Raw genomic sequence first — 11214 nt, forward strand, 5'->3', positions numbered from 1 at the left:
CAACCTCTCAAAACACAAAAGTGTAAGTTAGAAAGAGGTGTGATGGGTGTATTTATCAAAACAATAATTATTTTTTTATTAAAAAATTATTTAAATAGGTAATTTTATCATTAAAATTTGACATTTTCACAAAAATACCATGACATTTTAGAAGTTAATGTCTTGAAACTTTATTTGTAGAGTGCCCTTGTCTTTTAGTTAAAATTTCAACTTTATCTCTTATGGAGATGACAAAGGTACCATTTGTCTAGTAATATTTACAAAATTGCAGTAACTTTTTTAAAAATACAATGGCATTTTAGAAGTTACTGTCTTGAAATTTTATTTGTATAGTGCCTTTGTCTTTTAGTTAGAATTTCAATTTTACCTCTTATGAAAATGACAAAGGTACACTTTGTCTTGTAGTAATATTTATAAATTGCCCCACAAAAGTAACTTTTTAAAAAAAATTAAACTACAAAATTAATAAATCCAATCTTCACAACTCTCTATAAATCTTTGTAATTTGAAGGGTTGTGAGGTTTAGATTATATATATATATATATATATATATATATATATATATATATATATATATATATATATATATATATATATATATATGAGTAATGATCTTATGAGACCCTCACATACCCATGTGTATAGGACCCTAAAGGATCACTATTAAATTTGATACAGATGTCTAAAAAAGTTATTACATAGGTATGAGACTTGACTTTTCTAGATATCTGTGTCAAATTTAATGGTGATCCTTTGGGGTCCTACACACATGGGTGTAGGAGCACACCCATGTGTGTAGGACCCCAAAGGATCACCATTAAATTTGGTACAGATCTCTAGAAAAATCAAGTCCCACGTGATAACTTTTCTAGAGATCTGTGTCGACTTTAATGGTGATCTTTTGGAGTCCTACATACATGAGTAGGGGAGGGTCCTATAGGATCATTATATATATATATATATATATATATATATATATAACTCTTCCCAATATCTATAGATGACAATGAACAGTGATTTCGCCTATCCTCATTACCATCCAAACTTCATTGCACGGTCACAGCTGTCCGGTACATTTGTTTTCTACAAATCCAAATTATTTGAAATTTGGAGTATGTGTACATCTTAGTGAGGCACACCTACTGAAAATATGAAAAAAATAATTCGTAAAATATAAATTGACCAAAATACCCCTATAAACAAAAATACCCCATAAATTTACAAGGGTATTTTGGTCAATTTATATTTTACGAATTAATTTTTCCATATTTTCATTAGGTGCGTCTCAATAGTTTGTACACATGCTTCAAATTTTAGATCATTTCGGTTAATAACAAAAAAAGAAAATTGAAACACTACTGGATAACTGTGATCGTATGATGAAGTTTGGATGGTGATGAGGGTAGGCGAAATCATTGTTCATTTTCGCCTATAGGCATTTGTAATATCTTCTTATATATATATATATATATATATTATATATATATATATATATATGCAATGATTTCATGCAACGGTTGTGTAATAATATGATACAACAACCTTCAAAACCCATGTTATCGCTATTTGTTTGATCCAAAATTTGAAATATACACTCTTTTCATTCTAATGAACAATCACAGAAAATAAAAATTTGAAAATACAACCAAGAAAGTATTTTTTTAACCCAATTAACATAGGTTATTTGTTTGATCCAAAATTTGAAATATACACTCTTTTCATTCTAATGAACAATCACAGAAAATAAAAATTTGAAAATACAACCAAGAAAGTATTTTTTTAACCCAATTAACATAGGTTATTCATTTTAGTTAGATGCTTAGATCTAGGCTTTAAATGATTTTTTCATTTCCAATTTTTTGATAGCTTTATTATCATTAGGTGAACAATGTTAAAAAAGAAAAAAATGATTTTGAGTTTATAAAGGCTAAGATCTTGAAATTCACCAAATGAATGGTCTAGATTCGTTTTTGGAGGTGACTCATTTTGACCATATCTAGGGGTACAAATTGATTTTTTTTTTTTTTTGAGATTGATTATTGAGATGAAAAGATTGTGTGCGTAAAATTTTGGGTCATACAAATACTACAAACATGGCTTTCTATAAGTGTTGTTGCATCATATTAAGATACAACCGTTGCATGAAATCACTGCCATATATATATATATATATATATATATATATATATATATATATATATATATATATATATATATATATATATATATATATATATATATATATATATATATATATATATATATATATATATATATTTATTTATTTATTTATTTATTTATTTATTTTATTTTATTTTTTCCTACAAATAGTATTATAGTCAGTGGGCGTTTCTCATTGCGAGAAAAATTGCTACGAGAGCCCATGAGAGTAGGTGGATTGGATAGAGTAGTATTATTTTTATTGGCTGCAAAGAGCTGTAGTGCAAGTGATAGTGTATGGTCAAAGGACTAAGCCAAACAGTTATACTTGGAGTCACATTTCTTACAATACTATATCCCTTATCAATCGATCAAACAGGAATATCTTTGAATTATCAAAATGTACCAATACATTCTGATTTTATTCATAAACCAAAATCTTCAGATTCTACTGAATCACATATAGAACATATTCAAGATGATGACCTTTTATGGACAGAATCATCTGATTCTTCATATTCTTCTACAAATACAGAATCATCTCATCCAATGAACGAATCTAATTGTACCTGCCCTATACCTACTCATAATCTTCATATGCTTACCTAAGAAGATAATCTAATATTAGATTTTATAGAGAAAATTACAGATCCAGAAGAAAAAAAATCTGTAATCACCAAATTTATTACTCTAACAAAAACAAAAGCAAAAACACCTTCTATTAATAAAATACCTGATGAATACAATTTTGCCTCTATTATGAAAAGAGTGAGTGAACAACATAGTACTCAACACAAAAAACCTTCTATTTCCGACTTGAAACATGAGATTAAAGAAGTTAAAAAAGAAGTTCACCAATTAAAAAACAAAATTAAAACTCTAGAATTACAAAATTTATCTCATCAAGGGTCTGATACATATGGTTTGTTCAAGTCACTATAATAGTAGCAGAAGATTATCGCTTGCAAACATCAGCCTTAATAGACCAGGTTCTGACCTTAATTGCATCAATGAGGTTGGATTCCAAGCTTTAGAGGTATACCTGAGTAGTTGTTCATGATTATCAATGCGTTGTTTGAGAATTCCTCCCAATCCTAATTCGGAGGCGTCGCATTCAATTATTTTGAAAGCAGTAGGATGAGGAAGAGCAAGGCAAACTAGGGTTTTAACTTTTTGTTTGATTAGTTGAACTACTAAACAGAAGCATTAGATAATTTATAATTGATAAAGAGTCTACTGCCATCTGCAATATTTAAGATCTGAGTTGTTTTGTCAAAATATTCTGAAATTCTGATGGAGCATTTTTTAGGCCAAATAGCATTACATTCCATTCATATTGGCCAAAAGGTACATTGAATACTGTTTTATATTTATCTTGTTCTTGATATATATATATATATATATATATATATATATATATATATATATATATATATATATATATATATATATATGGCAGTGATTTCATGCAACGGTTGTATCTTAATATGATGCAACAACCTTAGAAAATCATCTTATTACCATTTGTTTGATCCAAATTTTGAAATATACACTCTTTTCATTTTAATGAACGATCACAAAAAATGAAAAATTGAAAACACAACATATAAAGTATTTTTTAGCTCAATTAACATAGGTCATTCATTTCGATGAGATGCTTAGATCTAAGCCTTAGAAGAATTTTTTCATTTCCAATTTTTTTGGATAGATTTATTATCATTAGATGAACAATGTTAAAAAATAAAAAAATGATTTTGAGTTTATAAAGGCTAAGATATTGAAATTCACAAAATGAATGGTCTAGATTTGTTTTTGGAGATGACTCATTTTAATCGTATCTAGGGTTCAAATTGAACTTCTTTTTTTGGGATTGATTATTGGGATGAAGAGAGTATGTATGCAAATTTTGGGGTCATACAAATACCACAAACATGGTTTTCTAGAAGTATCGTTGAATTATATTACGATACAACCGTTGCATTAGATCATTGCTCATGTGTATATATATATATATATATATATATTGTGTACAATGAGACCTTTATTACAATTGTTCCTGCCTATTAGATATCAAATTGGATGGCTTGGGGTGAGTCATGAAGTCGGAAATTTTTTTTTTGAACTTTGTATCTATTCAATGATACTCTTACAACTACCCGTTTTGAAATTTAAAAGACAAGAGTGATTGTGCACTCATTTTACATAAGGTAAATGATCTCTTTGTAATACTTCTATATTTATATATAGGGTTATGTTAAGGTGCTTACACTATTTTGGTTCTGTGAAGATGAAAAAAACAATTAAAGATTGAGAGAAGAATTGATGTGTACATCAAGATAAACAACGGGATGAAGCTCGTGCTAAAGGATGTCAGGCATGTAATGGATCTCCATCTAAACCTCATTTAAGAGAGGATTCTTAAGCTACCAAATGAAAATCTTGTGATGGCTAAATACCATTCGTGTTGTTCATCCTGTTGAACACATGTATAAGTATCCTATGGTGAGGTTAATGCCACCATAGAAGAAAAATCTTTAGACCTATGGCATAGATGTCTTAGCCATATGAGTGAGAAGGACATGCAGATCAACAAATTCTTTTTGAGTGTCAAGAAAACATCTTTGCCCTATTTGACCACTACTTATAGGGCAAATAGCATAGACTTTCCTTCACTAGAATGGATTCTAAGGTTGATACAACTACCATGGATTTGTTGTATTTAGATTTTTGTGGTCCCATGGATGTAAAGGCTCTTGGTGACGCCTCATAGTTCATCACCTTTGTCGATGATGCTTCAAGGAAGCTTTGTGTGTAACTTATGAAATTGACCATTCGTGTTGTTCACCCTATAGAATATATGCATACGTATCCTATGGTGAAGTTAATGCCACCATGTAAGAACTCTCTTTAGACCTATGGCACACGCATCTTAGCCAAATGAGTGAGAAGGACAAGCAGATCAATATATTCTTTTGAGTATCAAGAAAACATCTCGGGCCTATTTGACCACTACTTATGGGGCAAATAACAGACACTTTCAGTTACTAGAATGGACATTAAGGTTGATACAACTACCATGGATTTGTTGCATTTAGATTTTTGTGGTCTTGTGGATGTAAATTCTCTTAGTGGTGTCTCATAGTTCATCACCTTTGTCAATAATGCTTCAAGGAAGCTATGCATGTAACTTATGAAATTTAAACATTGGGTATTTAAAATCTTTCAAAATTTTTATCTCATAGTGGAAAGGGAGACATGCAAGTTATTGAGCGGCCTTAGTTCAGACAATGGGGCAAGCACACCTCAAATGCATTGAGAAGCTATTGTATCAAGCATGGTATAAAGCGTGAGAAGACAAGTTCTATATATGCCTCAAGCGCTATGGTGTGGCAGAGTGAATGAATAGTACAATTATTGAGAGTTCAGGAGAATGTTATCTATCCAGTTGCCAAGCAGTCCTCACAACTACCTAATGAATAAAACCCATCATTTTCTCTGAATGATGATATTCCTGAGAGAGTTTAGACATGAAAAGATCTCTTTTTCACACTTAAATGCAGTTGGGTGCAAGTCATTTGTGCATACATTGAAAGCACAAAGATCCAAGCTGGATGATAAAGTACTCTTGTGCATATTCTTCAAATACTTAGACGAAGATTTCAACAACAGGCTATAGGACCCCGAGAACAACATGGTGATCAGGAGTAAAGATGCAGTCTTTCAAGAAGAGGTAACCATTAAATATACGAAAAATATCCTCGTACCCCTTATTTTTTGGTTTTTATATCTCAATAGACCCAAATATTCAAATATATCTCCTAACCCCTTGACTAACTTTACCCGCTTTTAACTATTTTTTTAGCCCTAACAAATATAAAAAGGACATGCTAATTATAAACCTTTCATCTCTTATATGATATATTCCCCCTAAATTCTCTCTCTAACATTCACCCTTTTTGTCTCTCTAACAAGGGAGAGAGAGAGTGAGATACATGGGGGGAGAGAGTGAGAAAATAGGTAGAGTGATTTAGGCAAAAATCATGTGAAGAGAGAGAAACAATGGTGTTTAGAAAGGATATGTTTTTTTATATTTATTTAGGGCAAACAAATATGTTTAAAGGGGATAAAGTTAGCTTGAGTATTAAAAGATATAAAACTTAGTATTTTTATGACCCAAGATATATTTTGAAACCTTGGGTCTATTGAGATATAAAACTTAAAAATGAGAGGTATGAAGATATTTTCTCTTAAATATATGTAAAAGCAAGAGAAGTCACAGATCTTTTATGATTTACAAGGTTTGGTCATTTTTTCTTCCACCATGATGAATGATGAAGAAGGGGGAGAAGTGCAAAAAATGCTAAAGGTTGAATCCCATGAGGAGTGACATGTTAGTTCTAGGTGGTGTGGAGCATGGAGATTATCCTATTCAAGAAGTGAAGTGAGAAGATCCTTAAGGAGCCATAAACCCTTGAACATGTACCAATTATTGGAATATGTTGACTCAATGACACCGGTGAACCAGAAAGCTACCGAGAATCTCACGCTGATGAACACGAGAAGTAGGTTAAATCTATATAAGAGGACATAGATTCCTCACATAAAGCTTATTTGATAAACTTGCCAAAAGGTAAGAAGACACTAAAGAACAAATAGATATTCCAAATAAATGACAATGACAAGAGCTGACAACCAAGATATAAGACACTGATTGTGAATGGTTTCTAGCAGAAAAGGGCATTTGACTTAATGGAATCTTCTCTTGTGATAATTATTTCCCCATTTGTTGGTCATTTTAAACTAAGAACCTAATAAAACGAAAGAAGGAAGAAATGAGAAAAGTTAGAAACTCTCATCTCCCGTGGACATAAGCACGTTGCCGAACCACGTATATCTTTGTGTTGTGGTTGGTTATCTCTTTCTTTTGTGTTTGTTTATTCTTTCTTGTTCTTGTGGATTGCTTTTAGGGTTTTCTACAAATTGGTATTAGGGCCTACCAGGTTATTCTGCTTTCTGGGGTTTGCTACCACGATGACAGGAAATGGCTCAAGTGTCAAGTATAATATTGAGAGGTTCAATGGAAAGAACAGCTTCACTCTTTGACGACGAAGGATGAAGGATCTTCTGATACATCAAGGTCTGGCTATGGCTTTGCGAGGGAAATCAATGAAACCAGCAAAGAGAGATGATGAAGAGTGGCAAGAGATTGAGGAAAAGGTGGTGAGAGCGATTCGTCTGAATCTATCAGATGATGCCTTGCGTTATTTGGTTGACCACGAAATTGCTCCGGAGGTTTGGACAAAAATCGAGAGTATCTACATGATGAAATATCTGACGAACAAGTTGTTATTGAAGAAGTAGTTGTATTTTCTTTAGATGGAAGAAGACATGGATCTGCTTGAACATCTCAACGAGTTCAACCAGATCATAAGCCAGTTAGCAAGCCGCGAGGTCGAAATTGAGGATGAAGACAAGGCCCTACTTCTGTTGGCTTCGCTTATAGGATCATACGATCTCCTGGTTACGACTCTACTATACGGGAATGAGACTCTTAAGATGGACGAAGTCACTACTACTTTTCTGTCAAACATGAGAAGAAATAAAACTAACAGTATTAAATCTTAAGGAGAAGGTTTATTTGGAAAACACAATTTGTAGAAACCCTAAAAGCAATCCACGAAAACAAGAAAGAAGAAACAAACACAAAAGAAAGAGACAATCAGATACAACGCAAAGATATACGTGGTTCGGCAACGTGCTTATATCCACGAGAGATGAGAACTTCTTTATTGGCAATAGAGAGTATGGCTACAATAGCTCTCTTCCTCATGCTTCTCTATTCTCTCTGATTACAAAGAGATCTGCGTTTTTCTCTTAACCCTAAAAACAAAATCCATCGTAACAATGTATATTGAGTCCCAGATAGATGGTATAAATTACCGAAATACCCCATGTACATAAATATCGAATTCCCATGTACGGATATCCGAAATCTTCCTCGGGGGACCCCCTCAACAGCCGAGTCAACCGAGTCTACCTGGCTAGACACTCCTTCGAGCCTCAAGCCCTTCGAGCCTTCAGCCTTCAGCCTTCAGCCTTTTAAATGGCCTTTCGAAGTCGTCCTTTTGACTCCACCTTGGCGGTTCTATTTCTTCAAAATACAAAACATCAATCCTCAACAAATATCGACCATAAGAAGTGTTTGATGTACACCATAGTGTGTGCGAGGCTAGAAATCTTACGCGCATGACTGGATTTGATGTCATTCAAGAACTAAGTCAATATGTAAAAGAGATATACTATTGGGTATGCCAACCCATGATGATGGATCCCCTACTTATTTCCACAAAGAGGACCACATTGGAGTTATCCTAAAAGGGCGGGGCGGGGCGGGGCGGGGCGGGGCGGGGGGTGGGAGGGGATGGGTGTGGGTGTGGGTGAGGGTGGGGTGGACTTGTTTTTTACATTACCTCGTTAAAAGGGGATATAATGGGTAAAGCATCCAATGATTTGGGAGGAGGGAAAAGCAATGTTTAAAAAATTGTTGTTTCAATCCGAAATCAGGGGTTTCGGAGCAGGTATTGTTGAAGACATTCTGGATCTGTTAATAAAACGGGATCCGGATGTGGTGCTACAAGGAATCACGAGCTTGGCGTCATGAATTGTTGGTTTGCTACAGTGAACTGGTAAGGTCTAAATATATATCTATTTTTTTTTGGAAAAATTGTGCAATTTGAAATTTCGTTGGTTTGCTACAATGAACCGGGGTCTAAATATATATTTATTTTTTTAAACAAAAAATGGAGTGATTTAAAATTTTTATATATTTATTTTGTTTTGGAAAATTGAGCGATTTGAGCTACAATGAACCGGTACGGTCTAAATACATTTGCCAATATATATATATATATATATATATATATATATATATATATATATATATATATATATATATCTATTTTTCCTTTGGAAAATTGAGCGAGTCTAAATGTATATCAATTTTTTCTTTTTGGAAAATTTAGCCTCAGCCATTTAATGGAGATGATGAGCCAGCCACATTTATATCTTGGGTCAGTCAAGCAGCATGCAATTTATCATGAACGTATGTCATGGCACGCCAAAGCCCGATGTGGGATTTCGTTTACTTTTGTGTAGCGTCGAATAAAATGTAGCTCGCACAATTTATGTGAGCATATTCTTCCATGTTCCAAAGAATTACTCTTACAATGGTTTTTAACTATCGGGCTAATAGAAAGCATTGCTGGCCTATGCGAATTACCAACGCCTACGCCTTTAAAATGGACAAAGTTGGGCAAAAACGATAAAAATGTAAAAAAAGTTACAATTGAAAAACAACAGTAGGCTTCGACATATTTCCGAACTTACAATTTAATGAGCGTCAAATGAAGCGTCAATTCAAGCAAGGTACATCAATCTTCTTTGAACTTTACCATATAGTGCACTAACTAAATTTGTTACCATATGGCATGCTAATTAATTAAATGACTAATATAGAAACCATATGATAGGTTTTGTTATCATAGTAAAAAGATAAAAAAAATTATAGCTGTTGTGTAGGTTGCCGAGTGGCTTTTTTTTCTTTTTGGAATTTTGATATCTTATTTTCCATTTTTTAGGGTAAAAATAACTTTTTTGAATTTTTTTAATGTCATAACATTAAAATTTATAGAGGATTTTATTTTGTTTTTAATCATATGATGTGAAAGCATTTTCTAATAAATTTTCAATCATTTTTGTTATAATATTATAATTAATAATTATATATTGATAACCAAATCTTGTATTTTATTTATTAATTTATCTTTGTTATAAATTATGTAATGTATTATTTTTTTCTTATAGTTGTAAATAAACTTTTAAAAATTAGATGATATTATAAGATATTTTAGGTTTGTTCTTATTTGTATAGTAAAATAATTATAAAATATAAACCAACAATTTCAATTTTAGAATATAATATTATAATTAGTCAAGTTGTGATAATCTTGGAAGAGTAAAACGAATCGATAAAGTTTTGATACTTTGATGTGATACTAATTTCATTTTATATGAGAAATTATTACTTTCAATCTTATCATATAGAAGTCTTTTCTCATATTTTTAAATTATTTTGATGTAATATTATATTATAATTAATAACTATACAAACATCCAGATAGAAAAACGATGCCTCAATATTCACTTATTTTTACAAAATAATGAAAATACATAATGCACTACTCTTAATTTCTTTCAAAAACTAAAAAAACACTGTATTTAAATATTTATAATGATTTTTTGAAAAATTTTTGAAGCAAAAATGGCCTATTTTTCAATCTGATCCACCAATCCAACACGGATATGAGAATCACCGTGTCCCCGATCAGCTTTTTTAAACACTTGGAGGAAGACATTGAGATGCCTTGGGGAGCAAACTATAAAAAGCTTAACAAGGAGAGTTGTGTTACTTTTTGGGTTAAACCTTTTTAAACCTAGAGAATTATCCTCGAGAGAAAACCCAAAAAGGCGGGCGAGTTGTGTTACTTTTTGGGTTAAACCTTTTTAAACCTAGAGAATTGTCCTCGAGAGAAAACCCGAAAAGATCAAAAACCTCTTGAAGAAGGGATTTCGAGAGAGTTTCTTGAAAGAAAGTGAGTTACCTCATTTAATTGCCATTGTTTATAGTAGACTGTTTACCTTCGAACAGCAGAAATAGCCCATGAGGGCTTGGCTTTTTTTAGTCCCTCTTATACACACAATTCCACTGTGAATAGGCATTGTTGCTACAGGCTTATGAATCAGGTTCGACATTTAGGAATAATAATGAGAAAAATAAGAGGCCCTTTAAACAAGAAATGGGAACCCGATTACGGGGAAGCACCGGATTGATTCCCTTGCCAGCAATAAGCCAATCGGACAATTCTAAATCATCTCGGGTGAAACTTTGCTATCGGCAGCATTTCGCTAGTAGACTGAGTTCCTCGACCTTGCTCCTAGCAAGCTAAGTTGGCACACCACACATTCTAGTGCAATAATTTACATGGTTACCACCTA

This window comes from Amborella trichopoda, chromosome 1 (assembly GCF_054954075.1).
Source record: "Amborella trichopoda isolate Santa Cruz 75 chromosome 1, AtrichopodaSantaCruz75HAP2 v2.0, whole genome shotgun sequence".
In the NCBI taxonomy this organism is placed as follows: domain Eukaryota; kingdom Viridiplantae; phylum Streptophyta; class Magnoliopsida; order Amborellales; family Amborellaceae; genus Amborella; species Amborella trichopoda.